This window comes from Stegodyphus dumicola, chromosome 9 (assembly GCF_044657685.1).
Source record: "Stegodyphus dumicola isolate Sdum_Otavi_A_Nest chromosome 9, ASM4465768v1".
NCBI lineage: Eukaryota > Metazoa > Arthropoda > Arachnida > Araneae > Eresidae > Stegodyphus > Stegodyphus dumicola.
This window is the reverse complement of record NC_140776.1, coordinates 113,180,700-113,207,283: the sequence shown is the minus strand read 5'-3', so window position 1 is coordinate 113,207,283 and position 26,584 is coordinate 113,180,700. Positions and strand designations below refer to the sequence as shown.

At 32.7% G+C, this 26,584-nt stretch overlaps 1 protein-coding gene across 3 annotated transcripts in view; it reads left to right on the top strand.

Moving 5' to 3' along the window:
- LOC118181311 (uncharacterized) overlaps positions 1-26,584 on the top strand; it is a 273,825-nt gene that overhangs the window by 105,315 nt on the left and 141,926 nt on the right. The window contains exon 2 of one of the 3 annotated variants that reach the window (XM_035350424.2): positions 10,937-11,029. The exons of 1 other annotated variant lie outside the window; for it this stretch is intronic. The gene's annotated coding sequence lies outside the window, so the exon portion shown is untranslated. Of the gene's footprint in view, positions 1-10,936; positions 11,049-26,584 lie in introns of all 3 variants that reach the window. One more of the 3 variants, XM_085823929.1, reaches the window with a different exon arrangement.

Below are 26,584 nucleotides of genomic sequence, written 5' to 3'. Positions count from 1 at the left end.
TATTTTTTTAAAGTTTTCAAATAGATAGAATACATAGAATATTCCCGTGTGTATCAATATATATTCTTCTAATATATTCTAAAATGCTTCGCACTTCCACTTGGCTCACCTCTGTTGATAATTCATACTGATAAACTCTGTTGATAATTCATACTGATAAACACTTCATACTGATAAACTTTCAAACACCCCTTTTCAGCGACCGTTAAAATCTGAACCCTTTCAAATTTTTTAATGTAATTTTATCATTTACTAGTTGTTTGTGTGGCCAATCGCCTAAAATAGTTATCATAAAACGGAAAAATACATAATGATTTTAACTAGTCCAATTAGAGTCATTTCATAAAAAATATTAATACGTGTATTTCTAATTGCACACCTCATTTAAATTAACCAGATTAAAAAGTTAAAAAGAATATTAAGAACTGCCTTTATTGCTTTTAAATCTCTTAGTTTGTTAATCAATAACTGATAGTTTAAATATGAGCGTTAAATAAATAATTTTTATTGAATGGAAACACATTGAAGCATGGAAGGTAAAAGTATTTTACTTCTGATAATGGCAACACATTGATTTTAAATAGTTGAGTTTGTCAGCTTTTAAATAGTTGGGCTTTTAAATATCTTTCATTTTGCCGAATGGCAACAGACTAGCGCCCCGAAGATAAAAATGTTTTATTTCGAACAATGTTGCCTCTGCTCGCTTTCAAATCGCTAAATTAGTTATAAAAAGTTCATTAAACTCATACGTTATATGAAGTAAATAGATAAATTCAAAATTCGGGCTTCAAGTTGCACATTGGGGGGGAGGACAACGTGCATTCAAAATTTTATATCTGTAGGTGCCGTCGTTTTTCCACAATGCGAGGAATATACAAACGTACATACATACATATTGATTCTTTATTATTTAATAATAGAGATTTCACCCCCCAAACTTTAAAATTACTGTCATAATTATGATATACATAAATATTTCGCTTTAGCTGTGCTTCGAGCGGACCGCTTTAGCTTTGCTCCGACGTATAATAAATAAATCGTACAGTAAACTTTTAAAAATATGGCAACAAAAAGACATAGGACAGCTTCAAACACAAATCATTCTTTCGCTTCCGGCTTGTCCAGAATTAGTGTGCGTTTATTTTCTCGAAGCACAGAAAAATTAATGGAAAGAGAGACAGGAATAAAATTTTACATTCGTGTCAAATTTTCTTACACAAATGTGATCATAGAGAAGTATTTCCTTCTGCTAAAAAACGTTTTACAAACCTCTGTTCCACTCGGTAATATTTCTTCAAATGCAACGCTGTTTGATTGCAAAGTTTGTTATGTGAGGCAGAAAAGAATAGTTCTTTCTTTCCCATTCACACTGCTCGGCAGATGGCTGAAAACGAGGATATATTCCCAATTAAAAGAAATTTTCAAAACATTAACTTCCATGAAAGTATTCAAAAGCGCCATCTGTATGGGTTTTCTTACAGGTGTTCCGCATATTGTGTTGTTATCTTTCCAAAATTGCAAACCGGGATATTTTAAAATTAGAATGCATAGGAAAATTTAAATTTTTTTAAAAATTTATACTGCAAACGAAATAAATGTTTTATTATTATTATTACTTTAGCAGATTCGTTATTATTTTATTTATCATTAGTAGTAGTTTTATTACCATTTTATTTATTTATTATAATTATATTTATTATTGTTATTGCTTATTATTAGTTTTATTACTTATTATTAGTTTTATTACTTGGTGATTTTATTTATTTAATATTATTATCATACTTATCACTATTATTGTTAGTATTGTTATTTATTATTTATAATTATTATTCATTATTATTTTTATTAGATTTATTATTATTTTATTACTTTACTACTACTTATTATTATTTATTTAACATACTGAATTAATTGATTAATTAATTAATTTTTAAATTAATAAATTGCTTTATTTTTTTTGCTTTATAACAAAAATTTTATGGTAAAAAAAAACTGTAATTATCTCAATAAACAAAAAGTTTAAACAGCAACAAGTCAAAAATTATGAATTTTACCTCATTAATTACTTATTTTACATAATCTGTACATTTATTTTATATAAAATTATATCTACATATATTCAGAACTTGTTTACTTACACTGAATAATTCAAAGAGAATTCATAAACATTCGCTTTACAATATCTGCAGGTTCAAAATTTAAAATTACATTTTCTGTCACTTAAGATAAATTTAGATGTGGGAATAAAATTATGTTCCTTATGCGGTAAAATAAAATATTCTCAAATATTTTTGAAAAGTTATTTTATTTTATCCTAATTTCACAATTTCTACAAAATCCAGATAAATTAGTAGTTAATCCGTAACGTGAATTTAGAAACCAGCTTGCCCGTAAGAAAATCAGCCTGATGGCAACATTGTAATAAAGCCTGTTTTTAAAATGCCTTTTTGGCCAGTCTATTAAAAGTGGATTTTGGAGACAGCATAGGTGAGCTTTCTGCTTGGCTGGATTACACGCTATTATAGAATCAGAGCAGAAACAATAAGCGAAAGTTTTAATTATTGTGACTTCTGAATCAAATTTTTGAAAGCGTTTCCGTTTTATTGATCATTAAGTGTGATATATGAAGAAAATAATGTGCTTTGAAGAATTAAAAAAAAAAAGGATTTTACGAAATATTATAAAATTTGTCGTCATTTTTCATTTGGTTTTAATCATATCTCACCATGGATGAATTGCTGAAACTTTGAGTGTGTTTAAATGACTTTTAACGTTTTCATCTTTTACGTGTTTTTTCATCTTTCACATTTACGGTTTTTCTCCGTAATTAACTTGAATTCTTGAACTTTCCTGATTGTGTTAGTGAAAGCCAGCCGAGTTATCACTCCATCTAATATTTAAATAAGCTTTTGAGTTAATACTATAAGGTATTTTATATTATTTTATCAATTATTATGATTTAAACCTTTAACTTCTTTCCGTAGCCATCACCATAGTGCCGCAGAAGAGGGGAGTGGTACATTTTATGGGGCGAAATTTTCATATGTGAAACATTATTTTATTATTATAGGGCTTAGTCATGTGAAACATAAAGGTAGGTGAAGAATTATGAGATCCTGCTTTGCCATATGGAAGTAAATTGAGAAGAAAAATACTTTTCTGCCGTAAATAAAGTATATAAAGAAATCACCACGACATTTCAACCTTTGATTTTAAATTATGACTATAAACTACATTATTCATTGCGACATTCATGAGGGAGAATTTCCCCTCAAGAGAGACATATTTCAGAGTTTTTTTCTGTTATTGCTAGGAAAAACAAAGAAGAACGTGGAAAGGCGGCCTTTTTGAATTTTTGAAATTTGTTGTAAAACATAATCTTGTAATATAATCTTCTAAACAAATATAATCTTCTAATAAAATAATAAAATATAATCTCCTAAACAAAGTTCCAAATCTTGTAATACTAACTGTGCACGATTGCTGAAAGTGTTGCTTATGCTATCTTTAAACAGTACTTTGAGAAATCAAGTAGACTTGTAAGTTCTCATCGCTGATTTTTGAGAACTAATAATATAATTTTTAAATGTTGGAATTAAAGTTTTTTAAATAGTGTTTTAATTTAGTTAACTGTATGTCAATTTGACTCTTTTTTAATTTACTGCTTGCATATCAAGAAGGGCGATAATATCAGAGACCGTTTCAGGTAACCAAAAGCTCCAGCTACGCCACTGCCTCAACAGAATGCAAATTATTTGTTCGTGTATTTAAGCCGAGGGTTTTGAATGTTTAGATTACATTGCAGCCGCAAATTGTATTCCAGCTTTAGTGTCTTGCTAATCGATGTTTCAAATACGCACCGTTAAATATCAGACCCGTCTTGAGTAGTCTGTTCAGTGTGAAGTCTCAGACTAGGTTTATTGAGATTTGAAATTTTGATGTAATTACATGCAAATAATATATTAATCTTTTAAGATCACTGCAACTTTTGCATTTCTGTGTAATTACATATTTATTCAATATGTAATTGTATATTCAGTGTGAAAACATTTAAAATTAATTTTAAGAATACCTGTGAATCTCTCGTTGGGCCGGTTTCTGCTGCGAACCGACTGTGAGCCCAATAGGTCTAGGAGTGCAGCGGAGCAATACCTGTAAAATCACCGACGAAGTTCTAGTGCTTCATACACATTTCCCTGTCCCTGTGCAGCAATTTGCCACTTAGACGGCGCATTGCCACTCAGACGGCACATTGCCACTCAGATGGCCACATTGTACTAATATCTAAAGAAATCGGTACGCATGGTTCATGTAATTACCAAACAGCACTGAAACATTCAGAAGGCGTTCAGAGAGTATGTCGTTCGTTCTCTAACGGTGTTACGTACAACACCGGCACTTTTCGAAACCGATTCAGAACACTGTTAGAACGTTAAGGAAATTATACAAATGTATTAGTAATATCACATTTTGACGCCCGTTATTGAACTGCAAAATATGGTCGTGATTTAGAACCTACTCCCGAAACGTTCCAAGAATTGAGAAGAACGTGCCAAAAATTTTCTACATTCATGGCATGATGTATGGAAGTATTGCAAACAAAAATATTTGGCCGTGCTGTTCTTTCTTTTAGAGCTATAACATATAGACGTGATTTAGAACGGTGTGCTCGAACGATCACGGCATGTACGGGAAGCATTTTCTTTGAACGTTCTTTGATGCTTTTGTGCTAGTTGGGTATATGCTCCCAGAGCAGAGATTCTCAGAGTACAGGTCTCAGCTAATAGAATAAACGACTCCGGGCGATGGAACTGCAACAAATTGAAGCAATAAACAAATGAAGGCGCCTAAAGTAAGAATTAGCACAAATAAGAAAAAAATGAGGCCCGGTGGTTCAGCGGCTAGCACGTCGCGCAGCAGCACCACAGGTCCGGGATTCGACAAGCTGACCACTTTTCCAGGCAATATGCACAAGCAGCCCGGATCTCACGGTCTAGAAAGCATATATCAGGACACTGGCTGGCAATGGCTCTCTAAGGGCTGTCTGTGCCGCCGAATTTAGTTTAAGAAAAAATTATCACTTACTGCAATTACAATGGAGCTCAGTTCAACTTTATTAAAGCGTTGTTATTCTGATGAACGCATTAAAGGGCATAGCGTTTTAACTGCAGTGGCAGCGAACTAAATAGAAGTTGTAAAGGAATTCTTCTGGAAGCTGCGAGCGAATTGCTCCTTTGAGCTTTGAAAATGCGTTTCTTTGATACTGAAAGAACGTTGTCAAGTTGGAAAAAAGTTGTCAGATGTCGCCATGGCATGTCCGCCGAAAATATCGCGGCAAAAGCATCGCGAACGAAAACGTCGCGGAGAAAACAAAGCAAGGCGAAAACGTTGTGGCAGAAAACATCGTGGGAGAAAATAAAGCAAAGACAAAACATTGCAATTCTAAAACATCGTGGTACAAAATGTCTTCGTCAAAAATAAAGCGGTTCAAAAACTTCGCAGTTTAAAAACATCGTCGTCGAAAATATCGTCGTAAAAACTAAAGTACATACAAATCATCGCATGACGATGACAATACACACATAACGTTTTTCCGGAGTTAAAAAATTGTAAATGCGTTTTAGCATAATGATATTGGAGCGCAAGAAGGAAAAAGAGATATTTTTACTTTTATACTCGTATTTCATATTGTAAATGAACTAATAAATTTTTACCGAAAACGTAAGAAAGAAACTTAAGCATTTAAAAATTGAAAATAAGTAGAAAATTGGTGCAACTTATAGCACTTAATAGAATTTTAAACTTACATAGTTAATTAACAAAGGTCATTAATAAATTATTATTTTTTATAAAGTTTTACTTATAATTTTTCATGAAAATACAGCCTAAAAGTATTGTAAAATACTGTGTAAAAATTGCTTTAATTATCAAATTACTTTTTTTCATGTTTGTTAATCTGATATTTTTTTAGTGAAAATTATATCTTGTTTTGTTTCCGTTTACTCTTAAAGTGTCGTTAGCATTTCTTGCACTTCCAAATCTTTATGCGAATATGCATTCACAACTTTTAAAACCTAAAAAACACATGTGTGCGATGTTATCGTCATGCGATGATTTGTATGTGCTTTATTTTTCACCAAGATATTCTCGACGACGATGCTTTTAAACTGCGAGGTTTTTGAACCGCTTTAATTTCGACGACGATATTTTAGAATTGCGATGTTTTCTATTTGCTTTCTTTTCTTTTACGATATTTTGTATCACGGCGTTTTCGCCTTGCATTGTTTTCTCCGCGATGTTTTCGGCTGTAAACAGTAGAATGAGTTTTGACATACATCTGTCCTTACAGATCTATTTTTTTGGAGGCTTCTGGAGTCAAAAATCTGAAAAACCAGCTATGCCCTCGTCGAGAACTGTTAATCTCACCTTTTACCGTTTACATCTTGACAGAAGGCATGGGCCTTGGGCATAATTCCTTGTGTCCTTACAGTTCAAACATCAACCGAATCAAAAGCTCTATAACTAAAAAAATACATATAAACACATTTAAAGGCCATAAATTCAGAATTCAATGAAATACTCAATCAAATTTGCAATAGAAAATCCACTAATTATATTAATAATAAAAACAAATACGTAGCGATATAAAATTCAATTATCAGCAAATAAGTGAAAATATTTACAAAATTTGCAACAATTTCAATGAAATGAATGGTTTTAAAAATAGGCTTAATACTTACGCTAAAAATGTAGTAGTTTTCATATTTTTTTCTTTAATTAACATGTTATGGGTCAATATATAAATGCAATTTATTAGGAGCAATACAAAATACATACGCCGCTTAATGCAGTCGCGAGTAATGTTACCATTTGGATATTATTATCGAATGTTTTTAACTGAAGTCGCCAAATAAGATCAAAATAAATTTAAAAATTGTCAAGTATCAGTAAAATTTCCCCAAGTAATGGATTATGTCGCCAAACAGCTTTGTTTCGATTTTAATAGCCAACCATTTAAATTTAAGCGAAAAGCTACCTGAGTTGGCTTAATTTTGAATAAGTATCGATTTTGAGGATGATTAGAAATTTATTACAGCAAAATAATAATCATTTTTAATTCATAAAAAATAATAATCTAAATTTAAATAAATGCGTATGCATTTTTCGATTTTGAAAGGAGGGAAGGGGAAATGATTATTTAGCAATGGTGAATTGAGTGCTTGGGGGAAAAATAGTTGTGAATCTTTGAGTGAAAGGTATTATGAAGAGTTCATCAAAAACGTTTTGCCTTTTCGTAGTTAAAATGCTGCTAAGTATTTAAATGTTTCTTGTTGTCCTTGTATTGAATTAGCGAAATTTCATTGCTAGCTTGAAGAATATTTTTACCATCGTTTAAAGTTATCATTCGGTTAATTTTAGCAAATAGCCGTGGACAAATATGATCATATTAAGCGGCGTCTATTTTAAGTTATATTTTTGCCATTAAAAAATATTAAATTTTTGCCCACGCGGCGCAGAAGATCTCAGACACTGGACATCCCTGATCTAGATTACTGACGCAAAATTATTCCTGTGCGAGTTTTGATAAGAATTTAAAGTCCAAATTTTGCATATTCTGAACTAGTAGTGTGTAAATCACACATCCTTGATCTAGTTTTTAAGGAATAAAATTCCCCAGCGTCTCATTAATGCTGTTTAAGTGATTCTCCGTCTTCCTCTTTTTCTTCTTCCGCGCTGCATGTTCAGAATACCAATTAAATTATGCGTTGCGTAATGTGACCACCATTCTCAATTCATTCTTCTCTTCGTTTGTGTTTGCCAATTTTCTACTAATGAATGCAAACTAACTGATGTTGGTTACCAGTGTTTTGCTTTTAATTTTTATTGTTTGGTCAAGATCTATGTGTTTTCTAAAAATTAAACACGTGCTTTGGATACCAGAAACTTTAGAGTGAATCCAAGAAACTAAAGCAATCGAGATTTAGAAAAGTGACACTGGCTTATCTTTAAGCTCAGTTTCAGTCCCAAATAGATTTAGTAAAAAATGCAGATCTCAAAAGGAATAGTAGTTATTACAAATGAGACGAACTTCGAAGCCTCCTCAGCAGCATGCGAGCGATAGAAACTTTAAGCATTTGTGATTGATTCTCTAGTTCTGAATTTTGGTGCTGATGAATACCTCTACGAAGCCTTTACCGGAAATTAAAAATTAGATGCGGATACATGACTTCCTTTGCATGCTTACTAAATTATATACACATTGTTGTTGAACTTCATTTAAACCTATCTTCTCGAATTAATTTAACTTAATTAATCGATCTCTCCAGGCAAGTGGAAAATGACATAAAAAATTTCAAATTTTGGAATGAAATATCCCGGTCAGTTTTTGTCGTATGAGAAGCAGATTTCTTACGATTTTATTTTTTATAACGAATAAAAAACTTTTTCAAATATAAGTATAAGAAACGGGAGACCGCATAAAAAGTTAGATTTAGCTATTTGTCGAAAATGAACTTTTTAAAAAAAACACTTGAAATTGATAAAACGTGAATGTTTTCATCATTTAAACCACTTCTATAATAGGAAATGCATGCCTACGACTAACTGCGAAAAAAAAAAAAGCCTCGTAAGGGGTGATATGTCGTAAATATAATATAGTAAGAAATTTAGAACTAATTTTTTACAAAGACCAAAAATTGAAATTCATAATTAATAAATGTTTTTCGTAGTGTCTGCTGTTTAGTAGCTATTTTCTAGACCCTATATATATATATATAACATATACAATGATTGAATTAAAGTAAATATATTAATAAATAGTAACAAATTGCCTAATACTTGGCAACGGCTAACGTTTTTATGTTATGAGATACATATATGCGTATGTGCGTATGTATAGATGTAACGAAAAATTCCCTTTTGAATCTAATTTAAATTCATTTTAAATCCGTTTTCGAAAATTGAGCCTTTTACTTTGTGCGTACATACAGACATCATGCAAAAAACGTTGTGCAGATGGATTCGGGAAACATCAAAATGGATATTTCCGTTAAAATATGATATCCGAAATTTTTCGCTTTTACAGTGCATCTTTTACTTTGTACAAAGATTTAAAAATCGCTTCTCAAGATGAAAAATATTATGTATCAAATTTCCTTAATTGTAAATTAATTTACAAGTAAAAACTTAATTTTTTTAAAAATACTTGGGCTTCATCATCAACAAAGTACAGGAAATTCTCGATTATCCGGACTAATGCGATAGAAGCAGATCCTGGAAAATTGAAAAGCGCAATAATTAATTGCCATACATATTGTATGTGTTTATTTCTTAAAAAAATCAATAATTTTACTTTATATTTGAGAATCTTTAAATATTTTTCAAGTTTCACTGAGTATTTTTCGAAATGCTTTTTTATCATTACATCCGAGTTCACTTTGGTTAGCGAAGTCCAACAGAGTTTCAACAAAAGTCATTGCTGTCTCGGCATTAATGTAATTTTCAGAATCTTCTCAGCTTTATTTTCACTATCATTCTCTGCCTTTTCACTTCTTGTGACATTTGAAACGATATCCATATCACTCAAGAATTGGAAGTCCGGCTCAGTCGAAACGCCGACAAACCATTCATCGATGTTTTCCGTACTGACATTTTTTGGTGTGATCTTGCTTGAGTCAAAGTCCTGCACACTCTGTTGGGCTGATGAGCTACTGCATCCTCCGAAAAAAAAACAAAAAAAAACAGAGTCTAAAGAACGTTAAAATAAACTTGTTAATATTGTAATCGCGACAAAATTTCGGTTATCGTATTTCAACGTAAATATCCATTTTGATCGTTCTCCAATCCATTTGAACGATGGGACATCTAAAAGTACGGACAGAATAAAGGACTCTTTTTTTCCAAAAACCGATTATAAAATGGATTTTACATATTGCCACTCTGTTACCCGGCTCGGTGAGCTCAGTTTTTTATTCTTTTAAACTGGTTAATTGTATATTTTTTGCTTTAAAAATGAGTGAATTATATTGTTCTTATGTTCCCGTTAAGGTTTTTATGCCTTTAGTTAATCTACATGCGATAGTTATAGAATTATCAACAATTCAAAAGTTGTAATGGCGCTAAGCCTAACGAGGCAGCCGTTTATTTACGTTTGCAGTTTCAGAGTTAAGTCAGTTGGTGCACCAATAAAGTGTCTTTTTGCCCACTGTGACCGAAAGATAACCTTCAGGTTTGTGTACCGAAAATTTTGTTGTATTTCTGTCCGCTGGACGAATTGCTTGTTTCTGCGTGCAAAAAAAAAAAAAAAAAAAAAAAAAAAATTTATTTATTTTTTTTTTAACTGTACTTTGTGTTTTAGGTTTTACTGTGTGTTTACAATTTTTAATGAAGATTGAGTTTTTAGTTATTGCTTTTGCCGCGAAGTAAGAACTGAACTGATTGAATTATATAATAAAATTCGAGAAAATAAAGTTCAAATGAATTGCAGCAAAAAATTAGCATGATTTAATAGGCTGTCCAAGGAAGACATGTGGTGCCTACGTCATATTTTTTATTGAAGTCTTTGGCCGTTCGGCCAGCGTTCAAGTCCCGACAGACATACTAGATACATGTGCATTTTCTTCGTAGTATTCCTTACGTATCTCATGAATGCGAACCAGTTTCCCTTCAAAGGTCCACCATAAAGGCATCCCTATCCTTAAGAAGACAGTCTTAGAGTACTTTATTGTATTCTCTATAATCGTTCATCCATCGCACATTGTACTGGAAAAATTGTTACTTTTCCCATGTTTTCCTATACCTGAAAACTAAGACCGTCAATTCTTTGACACACTGTGTAAATAAAACTGCATAATGGCTGCAATTAATTTTATTACAAAATATGATTTTCTAACATGAAGCTGAGTTTTTATGTTTCCTTTTTTTTTTTTTTTTTTAGATATGGCTGGAAAGTCTTCTGTCGGCTGATCTGTGGCTTTTCACATGAAATTTTGGAATTCCTAAAATAACTCATGGTCATCTTGCAATAAGTGTGAGCACTTTATTTGCCTGTTAGTTTTACAAGATTTCTTGAATTTGCATACATTTTATTGATTATTTATACTACTGTTCATTGGTTCTTTACAAAAATAATATATTTATATTTCTGCTATAAATGCAGATAAATGAGCAAACATTTCTCCCACATTTATACGTGCAGAAAAAATATTTGCCTTCGATTTCGAAATTGTAAAACATTAGCTCGAAATTTCGGACCAGATGAATAGCGGCTGATTAAGTATTTAAAGTAAACGATCTGATGTGGACATCACATGACTTCTTTGGACGACCTATTAAATTACACACATTTTTCGCTGCAGTTCACTTAAACTTATTTTCTTGAATTATTCTAATTTCATTTATCGATCCCTCGAGGCAAGTGGAAAATAGCATCAAAAACTGCAAATTTTGAAATTAAATAGCCTGGTCATTTTCAGTCGTACAGAAGTCAAAGTTTTAATTTTATGTTTTCTTACCGAGTGTAAAACTTTCTCAAATATAAGTATAAGAATAAGGAGACGACATTAAAAGTTAGATTCTTTATTTGTCGAAATTAAGTCGAGTAAATTAAGTCGGTGGGTGTGTATATATATTTCTGGTAGTGTCGATTGCAATAAAAAAGGGAGGTGCACAACTAGATGTTATAGCAGTTCCATATGCAAAATTTCAACGTTCTGCGGCTAATCTTTTTTGAGTTATACGAGATACATTCATAACATACATACATAAAAGCTTACTATATACAGACGTCACAAAAGATCCATTTGGCTCCACTTTTAAACCATTTTAGAATTATTTTTGAATCAAGAGTCCTTTATTCTGCCTGTACGTACAAGACAGATACGGGAACGATCAAAGTGGATGTTTCCATTGGCGTATGATACCCGAAATGTTTCGTGATTACAATGCTTCCGTTACTTCGAACAAGGTGTAAAGACATTAGGTTATTTGGAAGCAGGCAAGATAAAAAATTAGTAACGCCTTAGCCGGGAATCGAACCGCGGACTTCTGGATACGAGGCCAGCCTGCAGACCACCACACCACGAAGGCATGCCAAGATGAAGGGAGAAATACCTATATATACCCCACTTTTAAAGAGTGACTGGGGTTTTTAGGGGACCCAATCGCCAAATCCTGGGTGTGGAGAATCGTCATCCAACACCTTTTTAGTTCGGGCGGCACTGTAGAGACATTAGGTATTTTGGAAGAAGGCAAAATGAAAAATTAGCAACGCCTTCGCTGGGAATTGAACCGCGGACCTCTGGATACGCGCCCAGTGTGCAGGCCACCACACCACGAAGGCATGCCAAGAAGGCGGGAGAAATACCTTATAAAGGAAGTCCAAAAAAGATACGGCCTGCGGGCGCGACAAAGGGATTCATAAAATATCAGATTTCTTATTTCATATCCCATGTTAATCTTGGGAAAATTTTGGAAGTGCTACGCAGTACAGATTAAGTCTCAATCCCAACACTTTCTGATTTTTTTAAAAACCTAAATTTCCATGAAAACAATTTTCCAGTAACTCATAATTTCATCAAATTCAAGCTAAATTGTATCTTCCGAAAAGTTATCTAATTTTGGTATAAAATGGTGGAAATTTTACATGTTGTCTTATACCTTTTTTAAAATATGTTTGAGACTGGTTTAAATTTAAATGGGAGAATACGAATTAAGATCTGTTTTTACTATCTTATACGAACTATGCGAAATAAAGGAAGTATTGTAAACGTAAAAAGTTTCGGGTATCATATTTCAACGGAAATATACATTTTGACCCTTTTCAACGGAAATATACGTTTTCCGAATCCCTTTCGACTAATTTTTTTATCATGTTTGTACTTACGAACAGAATAAATTACTCTCTATTCCAGAATGTATTGTACGAGTACAATGGATTCAAAATTCACTTTTTCGTGGGGTTTGTGCGTACGTATATATTCATTTCTTTTAACTTAAAAACCATGCTATAGAACATTGAAATTTTGTATATATGTCCGGTATAAATGTATATATGTAATAAAAGCACTTAGCAGTATTGATGGCATAGAAACATAGGTTGTAGATCTATAATGAAGTGCAAGACTTTCATTTTCATTTTTATTTCAGTAAATATGTTGCAGCCACAACAATTTGGCACTCTGCTTGTGCCTATTTCAAAATCTTCCAGCTAGGCCGAAGTGCAGAAAGCAAGTGCTTAATGTTCAGGATGAAATCTTTATTCAGACCGAGTTTGTTTTGGTTCTCAGTGTATTTTCATTAGATAATTAATAGTGCTGTAAAATTGTTATTGGCTGTCCACCTCGTTACCTAGCTCGTATGTATATAAATGTGTGTGTGCCACCTCCTTACCCAGCTTAAGTCCTTGCCTGGCCTTTACTTGCGTAATCATTGAGTCACAGACATCAGATTACAGAAGTGTTCTAGTTACAAAAGTGTTTTAAATGAGAAAAATTATTCATGTTTTAGCAATATCAAATTTAAGCAAAACATTAATTTGGACTAATAACGAAATCTAACTCTTAATGCAGTTTCCTGGTTCCTATACTTTTATTTGGGAAAGATTTATACTTGCTATGAAAAAATAAAAATATAAGAAGATTGACTCCCGTGCGACAAAAAATTGAAAAGGCCATTTAATTTCGAAATTTGCAATTTTTGATGTCATTTTCAACTTGTCTTGAGGGTTCGATTAATTAAGTTAGAATAATTCGACAAAATAAGGTTAAATGAAGCGTAGCAAAAAGTGTGTATAATTTAATAGGCCGTACAACGAAGTCATATGATGTCCACATCAGATTTTCTTATTACATTTTATCTAAAGATATGTATTGTTGGTATCTGCCCAAAAGTTCATCTCAAAGCCTTGTGGGACAACAACATCTGCAAAAAAAAAAAAAAAAAAAAAAAAAAAAATAGATTGCAAGCGTTAGGACGTAATGTGCAGGTATTATTGCACAGAACCTGCTAATTTTTGTAAGAAATTTCAGCGACCTCGTAATCATTTGTCGATTATACACTTCTAGGTTAACTTCCATCGGCACAACATTCAGTGCTTCGAGCCTTGTTTGTAGCGGTGCCTTGTACATAATGGAATTGGACGATCCGATCAATTGGACTGATTCAAATAACCGTTTAATTTTACTGAGCGAATTCACTCCTATTGTAGGGAAAAAAATTGTAACTCTTTTACGGCTCAGCTTTATACTATCTCGGGATTTGTTCATAACGATGCCTCGTCTACAACAGTGCCTTGTTCGTAATGAAACTGGGCAATCTGTTTCGGAAGCATATTTCGTAAGTGCACATCTGTATCGCTACCTAGGGAGTGGCTTCTAGAATGGACCAATGGGGTTCCGGTAATATTTCTTTCATTTCACATGACTTTTGACTCTTTTTTAAGCAAAATGGCTGAAAATGTTTTACCACGCAATTTCTTGTACAAAATAATTAACACATTGTGCATTTCTTGTGAAAATTTTTAGTGCGAAGTTAGATCAAATATAAGCATGATTATATATGTAAACACTAAATTCTTAGAATTTTTTATTGCAGGCTGTATGAAGAAGATGTTCCGTAATTATAGCCAATGCACAGTTTTATTCAAAATAAACTTTCCTAATTTGAATTCTTACGCATTCAATGTGTTAAATTTCACATTAGTAGCTGTTCACTCTTAAATGTGTTGCCTGCACAAGAAATACAGAATCTTCAAACAGAATGATTTTATCTCATTCACAACGAATATATAGACTTCATTTATATATAACTTTTAATGTTAACAATAAGTGTAATAAGATCGTTCACAATATATATTTTGAATTTTACACTTTCAAAACTAAAGGAATGCAAGCATTGAGATAATAAAATACTACATTCATTGTAACTTTTCCAGTTATTCTTAGCTCAATAAAAGGTGTGCACTTAAATACTCTTAATTAACAAGTGCTAGTAAATGCATAATATTCGAGTGTAATTGTAGCTTGAGTCATTTTCTCGATATAAAGAGTAATATTATGCCACGAACATTAAACCAAATATTCCAGTGCGTGATAAGTTTCGAAGAAGTGTAATGTTGAGAATTAAGTAAACTTATAAAATGTAAGAACTATCAGATTTTCTACTGAAATGATAGCAGCATTTATACCTTATACATTTATAACTTCTAAACAAGTGCAAAATAAAACGTAAACAACAGCGTACGTTCATATGCACACTTTCAAAGATTCAGCGTCACAACAGCAATAGAAGTTCATTGGTCCATTTTTCTTAACTTCTCCCTCAGTGGCGATACTGATGTGCATTTGTGAATTATGTGCTCTGGAACGGATTCGAAGAACCGTTTCACTTTACAGAGCGAATTTATTCCTATTCTAGGAAAAAAAAAAAAAAGTTGCACCTATTCTACAGTTCAGCTTTATAGTTCTTGTTCGGAGCATAAATACAGATATACAGTCTGATTCGCGAAAAAATAGCAGAGTTCTTGTTGGAAGCTTGTTAGAGATATAGATCTGCAGCCTGGTTCGCGAAGAAAAGAGTGGAGTTCTTTTCGAAGCATGTCAGAATATTCTGATTCTCATTTCAGGGGAGAAAAGAATGTTTGTCCTCCCATGTTAAAAATGAGTTTAATTTTTATTATTTCCCAACATTCTGAAAAATGTTTCTAATACAATTTTAATTTTAGGTCTGTGTAGAAAGGACGTTTCATGGGATCTCTAAACTACTGTTGAAAGAAATTAGTTTAGTGAGCTAGCATTCCACTCACTCAATTCTTCCGATCTCACAGCTCTTTCGATCCTCTCTGCTATTTGTTCATCCTCGCTAACCGTTCTCGATTCCTCCTTTTGTTCCAGATCTTTTTCATCAAGATTATTGCTAGTGACCGGTGAGTCATGAAAAAGAAACGATTCATTTCTGTGAGCGAACAGTTTCGGTCCGATCTCATGAAAGAGAGGTTTTGCCTACCTCTAACTGATACTTTTATGTAAGTAGGCCGATGTTCGGAAAAGCAGAAAGCTTCGTAAAGATGCTTCGGCATGAACCTACCCGTCTCTTATACAGATCCGTTAGTAACTCGTAAAAAGCAACCTCTTTGAAGCACTTTATGCCAGGAAATGGCTGTGGATGTAGGATTTTTATTTGCTTTGCTAATCAGAATTGGATGCTAAAATCATGGCGGTGGCCGACATGAAATGTCCCTTTCCTTTATGGAGGTTGATTTTACAAATTACAAATGGAGCTTCTTAAACTGTCATCTTCATCCCAATGTACTCATAGGAAGATTTCTGTCTTTTGGAGCAGTGCCTAATTTGCGCACACGTTCCGGCACGTATGAAGGCTACACTTGCCAAGTTACACTTATGATGGTTTCTGGCTTTTGAAACAACGCTAAATGTATTTAGACTGGACAAGATTCAGGCCGGAACATCCTTAAGAAGGCCTGTGGTTTCCTTGCACTGTGGCTAACTTACATAAAGGAAGGTACTGCCGTCTTTATGACGGATCAACACTGTGAAGCGTTATAGGGTTACCAGAGATCCGAAAAGAGTGGACTGGCGATGATTTTATTTTATTTTTTCGTTTATTGAAAGGCTGTCATGCTTAAAACAATTTTCGATTGTCATTTCTGATCGCGATTACAAGACTTTAATGTTGCTTTAAGGCAAAATAATGATATTATGTGACGTCATCCCTCATTTGGCGAAACATTTGTGTTATTTCGAGATCCCATTTCTACATTTCGACTTTATTTGGCAATTTTCCATTTTATTCGGAGAGATTACTTCAGTTAAAAAATTTCATTCTGTAATACTTCGATAACATTAACCAAATTGTTGATACCAATAAGCGATGTATTTTCCGTGTTTTCGTATCAGGTGAGTGGGGCTTCGGCAATTCGATAACAAAATCTGCATGATAGCATTAACTGTAATCACATTAAGCAGCACCTACCGTTGCAAAAAATCTTGCCATTTCGTTTCATATATCATTGGGATTAATTTCGGAAACTGAATATGCATTTTATGTTATTGAATATTAATAAAATGATATTTATATAGCATGCTTTTAAACTTTTATGTGCAGATTACACGGTAATTCCCACATGTATTTTTTTAAAAATACTTACAACACTCCAAAAGCGAATAAAATAATGTCGTTACTAAATGTAGGTCATATTCAAACTACAAATTGCTTCGCTAATCCATCTAAAATTGCAACAAGTTATTTATCTGCCCCCTTATTTTCGTTTCACCATCCAGTTGCCTCGATTCCCGTAGTGAAAAAACTGATTTTTTGTGTAATACTTGCTGTCCCGCACGCAAAGCGTGAAGAAATATGATTTTCTCTTCCAAACAAGCATTCAGCGGGGAAATACATCACTACCGGAGCGAAGAAAATGGATATTACAACGAAATCCTTCTTCGCTCACGCTAGTTTAATCTCCGAGAAAACTTAAATGTTGTAAAATCCCCTTATTCAAAATGAGCAAGAAATTCTGTGCTAACAAGCTTGCACACAACGAGAAAGTTTGTTGATTATTATTGGTGAAATACCGTCTTAGCCAGCACAAGAACGTTCAGTGGTTTACGTACGTTTAGGAAAATGTCGAGCGAAGCGTCCTAAATTACGTGCATATGTTACAGTTGTAAAACGAACATTAACGTCAAATGCTTATGTTTGTAATACTTCCAATATGCCATGTACTTTCAATTTTGGAAGAAGATTCTAAACTACTTCTGTATATTGCAGTTCAATAACGAACGTAAGAAATGGTACTACCAGCGCTTTAGTATAATATTTTTAGGACGTTTTATGATGTTGTAGCATTCCTTTAACGTTGCTTTAAAGTTAGTTGTTCTTAATCACTTCAATAGGTTATATTTGAATAATGAATAGTAGAACGTCAAAACGTGATGCGATTAACACTTTCTTATAACATTCCTAGAACGTTCTGTGAATGTTCCTCTAACATTCTAACAGAACGTTCCTTTAACATTATGAATTACGTGAAGAAGTTACAGCTCAATAACGGACATTGGAACGACAAAGCATGGTACTATTAACACTCCTACAGAACGTTCTTCAGTACGATCTAGCAGAACCGTTCTAGCAGTTCTTTTACGTTCTGAATCACGTCAATAGGGGACAGTACGAGGAGCAGAACATCAAAAATAATACTTTTGTATAACATTGCTATAGAACATTAGAATTTTCCTGTAACGTTCCAGCAGAACATTCTAAATATGTTACAATTCAATAACAGATGGTAGCGTACAGTCAGTGGCGTAGCTAGGGTGAGACAAAAGGGGACATCTGTCCCCGGGCGCAGCATCCAGGGGGCTCCAAATTGATGGTACGAAATTTTAGAATGAAGTGTTTTCCATTCGTGGCACACAGAAAGGGGCGCAAAAACTTCAGTTGTCCCCGGGCGCTGAAAACCCTAGCTACGCCTCTGCGTACAGTTCACTAACTTTTTAACGTTCTAGCAGAATGTTCTGAATCACATTTCGAAAGGTACCAGTGTCGTTCGTCAGAATGTAGGTACTAAGAATGCAGTTGAACATATAGAACGTTCCATGCACACATAACACTGTCGTAACGGGCAGTTCACTAACTTTTTTAACATTCTTAGAACGTTGTATGAATGTTCCTGTAACGTTCTAGCAGAACGTACTGAGTTACGTTTCGAAAAGTACCAGTACTGTCCGTTGAAATGCACGTACTAATAACGCGGTTGTAATACGACCATTTAAGCACGTCATGGTGAATGCATTTCATAGCACATGGTGTAAACGTTTCGAAAAGTAAGAGTTCTTCAAAATGAACGTACTAAGAACGCGGTTATAGCATGCACCGTTTTAGCACATCGTGTAGAACTTTCTATATACACGTAACACCTCATAGAACGAATGACACGTTCTGGGAACGTGCTCTGAACGTTCTGGTATTACTTGGGGTTACATGCTCAATAAGGAAATTCCAATTCAAAATTGCACGTTATGAGCAGGGTGCAGTGCGATTCTCAAACTTTTACAAAATCTTAAAGTGCCTATTTTTTCGCGTATGGTGTCCTATTTTTTAACTGATTTTATGGTCTGGGAATCGAAAGTGGAAAATTATGTGAATAATTTAATTTCCAAATGATGAGGTTACAGTAAGGACATAACAAATGGAAAATAAATACTGATTAACTAATTAATTTAATTAATAACTGATAAACTAATTAATTTAATTTTACAGGCTGACTTAGCAACCTACATCGGCGATAGACTAACTAAACAGCCAGAATGTGTAGCCGCAACTAAGATTAACAGCTGGGGGGGGGGGCAAAATAGCAAACGTTCGCTACACTAGCGAAATTATGCTCAGTCAAATCTTCTCGTTTCCCAATTTAAATGCTCTTATTTATATTTATCTACTTAATTTACATCCTGGCGAGGAAATGCAAAGGGAAATAAAGAATTCAGAAAAGATACTAAAATTAAAATAACTGGTTAGTGAACTAAGGGGAACCCTACAATGATGCAGACGTTTAGTCCATAAAAAAAGGCTTATCAGATCAAATATTTAAAAAAAGAAATTGCTTTCCATTTTAATCATTAATTAAACGTCCCCGAAATCGCTCCAAAAATGTCTAAACACCCTCTGTATTAGGCTGAATGGAATTTCATCGAAGACAACTTCTGATATCATTTTTAAAAAAGTGTGCATGAAAGCAATTGAACGAGGGAATTAAATATTTCAAATTCATAATTTCCATCCACTCATTGAATTGATGCATTAAATTATCTCACGCAATTAACGATTTAATCATTTACTCGGATAGAGGTAAATCGTGCAGTTTAATTGTGCCATGTGTAGTTTGATTGATTTTGCTCCGAAATGAATAACCTTTCATCACGGAAATTGGATTTGCATGGGTTGACAATATATTGTGAGTGAGATCGAAAGCTAAATATGTAGAAATTGTATAAATGGAGCGAATTAATTTGCAGTGTGATATAAATCTTAATCAAAGACTCAAAGATGCAAATTTGATTAACTTTTATTCATACTTCTCTCAAAAAATATATAAGATCAATTATGAATTTCTGCATTAAGAATAAATCCTTTTTTGGGTTGTTCATACATTCTTTGTGAACCGCTTTTTTTTTCACAGTTAAAAATCAATAGGGTAAGAAATCAGTTGGCCGATAAGCAGCTATAACCTATGATGAAGATAATTTATAGTACCTTCTCCCTGATTCATATCAATTCAATGAGGTTACAATCTTTAACAGAATCGAAATGATATCAAGTGGCATTTCGTAGCCACTTGTGGCTGAAGTAAGAAATAAAGAAGTTTATAATTACTTTACTTAAAAAGACACGTATCTTTATTTATGCTTCGAATAAAAATTTGATCAATAAGAGAAAGGGTTGTCATTATTTATCCTCAAATTTTGTCCTAATTGGAAAATGTTCATAATTTTTTTATTATTAGTTTAAATTAAAAGTACTTAGCTAATGAATAAACATATTAAAGCTATTTTGAATAAATGTCAGCATGAAAATTTAATATTTAGCTATTTATCAATACATATGAGTAACAATATGTAACCAACAAAGATGTCTTGCAGGTGCTAAACTTTATATTTCAGATTGAAAATAAATTTGAATTTTTTCCTTTGCTATGTTATTATTATTATTTATGTATGTGTATATATTTCTGTAATTCTTTACTAAATGAGTGGACTGAGTAATAAAGAACACTAACAATTTTATTAACGGTATAATTACTACATTTCGTACACGTTGCCTTAGCCGAAACCAGTGGCCAAATGAGAGTTTCTTTCTTCTTGCAATAGGTGGCGCTGTATTCTAATTTAATGTGTTATATTTTATTTATAAATTATTTTTTTTCCTTTTAATTAAAAACAAAATTCTGTCTCTTCAACTGTTTTCAGTAAATTTGAGGACACTGCTTTAAGTTGTAAAATGTATAAAATTCCTATTGATTAACTTCAACATAGTTATACACAAAAGTGCATTAATATACATATTAATGTAATTAATCATTCATAATTATTTATAAACATGTAGTTACTTGCATCCAATTCTAGTTTAATAATATATAACTTAAATCCAATTTCAGAATTAGTTAGAATTTTCCTACAATCAAAAGCCATTCGTTAAAAAAAACTCTTTTGCAGATTAGAAGCAAAAATTTATTGTAACAGAATTTCGATTTTAAGGAGTTGTAGAGTCCATCGAATGTTCGTAAAATATTTTATGGATAAATAAATGTTTTTTATAAATGGGAGTGCTAGCGGCGTAGCTAGGAGCAGATGAAGGGGGTTCCACCACGGGCGGCATATTTTTAGAAGCAGCATTTTTTTTTTTTTTTTTTTTTTTTCAAAAGCATTATTTCGTAGGGTTAGTAAGGTGGATCGTACAGGCAGATGAAGAATAATTAGATTCTAAACAGCCGTATGGAATTAAATTGAGAACAAAAAGTGTTTTTACTCTAGCCCCTGAGGAGCATGACTGCCTTTATCCAATCATGAGATTTTCTTGGTCTCTTGCATTTCTTGTTTTTTTTTTTTTTTTTTTTTTTTTTTTTTTTCTTTTTTGCGTACATTAGTTTATGACTGAAAAGATTTTACTTTCTTTCTTTAATAATGTAAATATCATCTTAATGAATGGAAGTTTATGAAAATAAGGAAATAAGTTACTGTACGAATTTGTCTGTTAAATGCGGTTTCAGTACATCAGTTCTTCAAGAGAAGATCCAAAAGCGCGTGCCACCCAGAGGGCTAGGAAAGTATCCAAAGAAATCCTTAAGTGATTTCTGCAACTGTACTTTTGTTGTGCCTTTTTTGACTTCGTCGAAACTTTTGAATACAAATTACAAATATCAACTAAATTTCGATCACCGTGACATTATTAATGAAAAATTTCTCGTTAAGAGAGAAGTAATTCAAGAGTTTTATTAAAGCGAAACAGAAACGTGAAAGGGCGACCCTACTGAGATTTTAGCCCAAAGAGGAGTTAGCCCAGAAGAGCTATTAATCTCGAAATGGCATCTGAATCACTTAAATGTGATGTATCACTTTTCAGATTATTACACCAAATATTATCACCTTGTATTATATTTAAAGAAAATTAACAATGAAAAAAGTGCATGAACGTATGTATGTTTCTCACATTGTGAAAAAACAACGGTATTTAGATTCATCAAATTTTGAATAACATAGTCTTCCACCCGAACATGGGCACCTGGAAGACTGAATTTGGAATTTGTTTTATCGTCCATTTCATATTTTGTAAAACTTTAACGAATTTTATGATTTAAAAACTCAACAATTTCAAAGCAAACAATGGAAACACTGTAGGGGATAAAACATTTTTATCTCCAAGGTGCGAAACTGTCTATGAGAAATTCTAAAGAAAGTTCTTAACTAGTTTAGTCCAAAGTGGCGTTAGCCTAAAAGCTCTCGAAACGTATATGTGTCTGTAAATAAATAAATAAAAAAAAAAATAAATAAATAAAAAAATTTAAAAAATTAAAAAAAAAAAAAACTCCCGTTTGGGCGTAATATAGAATCTGAAAGCTTTCAAATTTTATTTATTTATTGTAATTTATTTTAAAATACAGTAACATTGTTGTAGATATTGTAATATCGGTGGGAACCTGAGTTTGTGGACAAGTGTTACTGTGAGAAGCATCTTCCAAAAATCATACAAGAAATATTTAAGAAATCTTTCTCTAATGTCTACATAACAGCAGCTGCAATCAAATAGATCTCTACAGTGTCATTGTTGGTTTTGCAAACAACAAAATAAGCATAATAATAATGTAATTTTAAAATATTGGAACTAAAATTCTTCTTGAAGAGTAAACACATTGTAAATTTATATGCTTGCCGGTCGTTTTGACAATTTTTGTAGTTATTTGTTTGTATACAATAGAAGCCGCAAAATCGGGGACCACCCCAGGCGGCAAAAGTTCTAGCTACGCTTACTAGAAATACCGTTTAAAAATAGACCATTAATTTTTCGGGACTCAAACGACAGCGTCTTATTCGTAAAAGTGTATTGCATTCATAACACGTGAGCTCACTACATTCTGTTTAAAAGAAAGGTAACATTTGAATAATAATCCTTGAAAATAAGTAAAAGATCTTGCATTTCTCTTCTTACGTCTGTTAACGCAGTCCAAATTATATATAAGCAGGTCATATAAATTAGGTCATAAAATACATCAGCATTGCCAAAGACATTAAAACGTGACTTTTTCTTAACTACTACATTAACTACTAAAAACATGATAAACTATTTTCATTTTATCTACGTTTCACTCTCTGTAATGGTAGTCAAGTTAAATCAGCATATAGTATATGTTGCACATATCCATGCTTGTGATAACAACGAATAATTTTCTACACTTTCTTTCCTTCTTTCTTGGGAAGGGGTGGGAGAAGGGGATTTGAAATAGACATTTCCTTATTTAATGTTGAAGTTTTCTAGTGTAGCCTTACTTAATGCTTTAAGTAGCCTCGCCAAAACTTCGATCTTTGCACCTCAGAGCCAGGAAAATAATTTTCCAAATAAAGTTTCTCAGGGTGAACTTTAAGCGATTTAAATTTTTTAAAGTTACTATGAGACTGTTAACAATAACGATTTAAAATATGTCGTTGCTAGCAACTCCATGAATTTAAAGCGACGATGAGATCGGATAAAGAATGGAAAAGTTTATCAAAAGTGACCTAGGATAATCTGATATTTTGAGTTGTATAAAGCCCCTGACATGCGTAGTTTGACCCCGGTTGAAATCCCAAATGAACGGTCTGTCTGCGTAAATAAGTTACTGTACGAATTTGTCTGTTAAATGCGGTTTCAGTACATCAGTTCTTCAAGAGAAGATCCAAAAGCGCGTGCCACCCAGAGGGCTAGGAAAGTATCCAAAGAAATCCTTAAGTGATTTCTGCAACTGTACTTTTGTTGTGCCTTTTTTGACTTCGTCGAAACTTTTGAATACAAATTACAAATATCAACTAAATTTCGATCACCGTGACATTATTAATAAAAAATTTCTCGTTAAGAGAGAAGTAATTCAAGAGTTTTATTAAAGCGAAACAGAAACGTGAAAGGGCGACCCTACTGAGATTTTAGCCCAAAGAGGAGTTAGCCCAGAAGAGCTATTAATCTCGAAATGGCATCTGAATCACTTAAATGTGATGTATCACTTTTCAGATTATTACACCAAATATTATCACCTTGTATTATATTTAAAGAAAATTAACAATGAAAAATGTGCATGAACGTATGTATGTTTCTCACATTGTGAAAAAACAACGGTATTTAGATTCATCAAATTTTGAATAACATAGTCTTCCACCCGAACATGGGCACCTGGAAGACTGAATTTGGAATTTGTTTTATCGTCCATTTCATATTTTGTAAAACTTTAACGAATTTTATGATTTAAAAACTCAACAATTTCAAAGCAAACAATGGAAACACTGTAGGGGATAAAACATTTTTATCTCCAAGGTGCGAAACTGTCTATGAGAAATTCTAAAGAAAGTTCTTAACTATTTTAGTCCAAAGTGGCGTTAGCCTAAAAGCTCTCGAAACGTATATGTGTCTGTAAATAAATAAATAAATAAAAAAAATAAATAAATAAAAAAATTTAAAAAATTAAAAAAAAAAAAAACTCCCGTTTGGGCGTAATATAGAATCTGAAAGCTTTCAAATTTTATTTATTTATTGTAATTTATTTTAAAATACAGTAACATTGTTGTAGATATTGTAATATCGGTGGGAACCTGAGTTTGTGGACAAGTGTTACTGTGAGAAGCATCTTCCAAAAATCATACAAGAAATATTTAAGAAATCTTTCTCTAATGTCTACATAACAGCAGCTGCAATCAAATAGATCTCTACAGTGTCATTGTTGGTTTTGCAAACAACAAAATAAGCATAATAATAATGTAATTTTAAAATATTGGAACTAAAATTCTTCTTGAAGAGTAAACACATTGTAAATTTATATGCTTGCCGGTCGTTTTGACAATTTTTGTAGTTATTTGTTTGTATACAATAGAAGCCGCAAAATCGGGGACCACCCCAGGCGGCAAAAGTTCTAGCTACGCTTACTAGAAATACCGTTTAAAAATAGACCATTAATTTTTCGGGACTCAAACGACAGCGTCTTATTCGTAAAAGTGTATTGCATTCATAACACGTGAGCTCACTACATTCTGTTTAAAAGAAAGGTAACATTTGAATAATAATCCTTGAAAATAAGTAAAAGATCTTGCATTTCTCTTCTTACGTCTGTTAACGCAGTCCAAATTATATATAAGCAGGTCATATAAATTAGGTCATAAAATACATCAGCATTGCCAAAGACATTAAAACGTGACTTTTTCTTAACTACTACATTAACTACTAAAAACATGATAAACTATTTTCATTTTATCTACGTTTCACTCTCTGTAATGGTAGTCAAGTTAAATCAGCATATAGTATATGTTGCACATATCCATGCTTGTGATAACAACGAATAATTTTCTACACTTTCTTTCCTTCTTTCTTGGGAAGGGGTGGGAGAAGGGGATTTGAAATAGACATTTCCTTATTTAATGTTGAAGTTTTCTAGTGTAGCCTTACTTAATGCTTTAAGTAGCCTCGCCAAAACTTCGATCTTTGCACCTCAGAGCCAGGAAAATAATTTTCCAAATAAAGTTTCTCAGGGTGAACTTTAAGCGATTTAAATTTTTTAAAGTTACTATGAGACCGTTAACAATAACGATTTAAAATATGTCGTTGCTAGCAACTCCATGAATTTAAAGCGACGATGAGATCGGATAAAGAATGGAAAAGTTTATCAAAAGTGACCTAGGATAATCTGATATTTTGAGTTGTATAAAGCCCCTGACATGCGTAGTTTGACCCCGGTTGAAATCCCAAATGAACGGTCTGTCTGCGTAGGAGTTTTCATGGTTCTCCTCCTAACATGAATGCGAACAAGCTTTCGTTAAAAAAATTGACCACGAAAGAATTCTCCTCGCATTCGAGCTCGAGGACTATATGAGAAATTTATCTCGAGTGCTTTACTAAAATCTAAGTAATCCAATCTCATCTTGTTGATGCCACATCAGAGAAAAAGAGTAAAGCTTGTTTCAGATTGATTTGCGGAGGTTACAAAAAACAAGATCATTCTTTTTCTGAAAAAATGCTTTGGCACTGCCATGAGTTGACAGGCTGGAGGGGAAAAAGAATCGGGTAATTAAGCTTTTAAATTAAACAGTGTTGATCGATTTCCTAAACTATTTTTGAGAATTTAAATTCTGTTTTGGAATTTCCATAGGCATCTAAATCTGAAATTAAAGGAGAATTCAGCTAGTTTAAGCTAAACAGAACAAAAACTAAGAAATTTAGGTTGTCCCCAAAGTAAAAAAAAAAACTTTCTGAGTTTTCGTGTTGCAGAGATACAGATAATACAGAAGTGTAGAATTTTTCATTATAAAAAATTAGGAATACATGCCGGAAGGGAGAG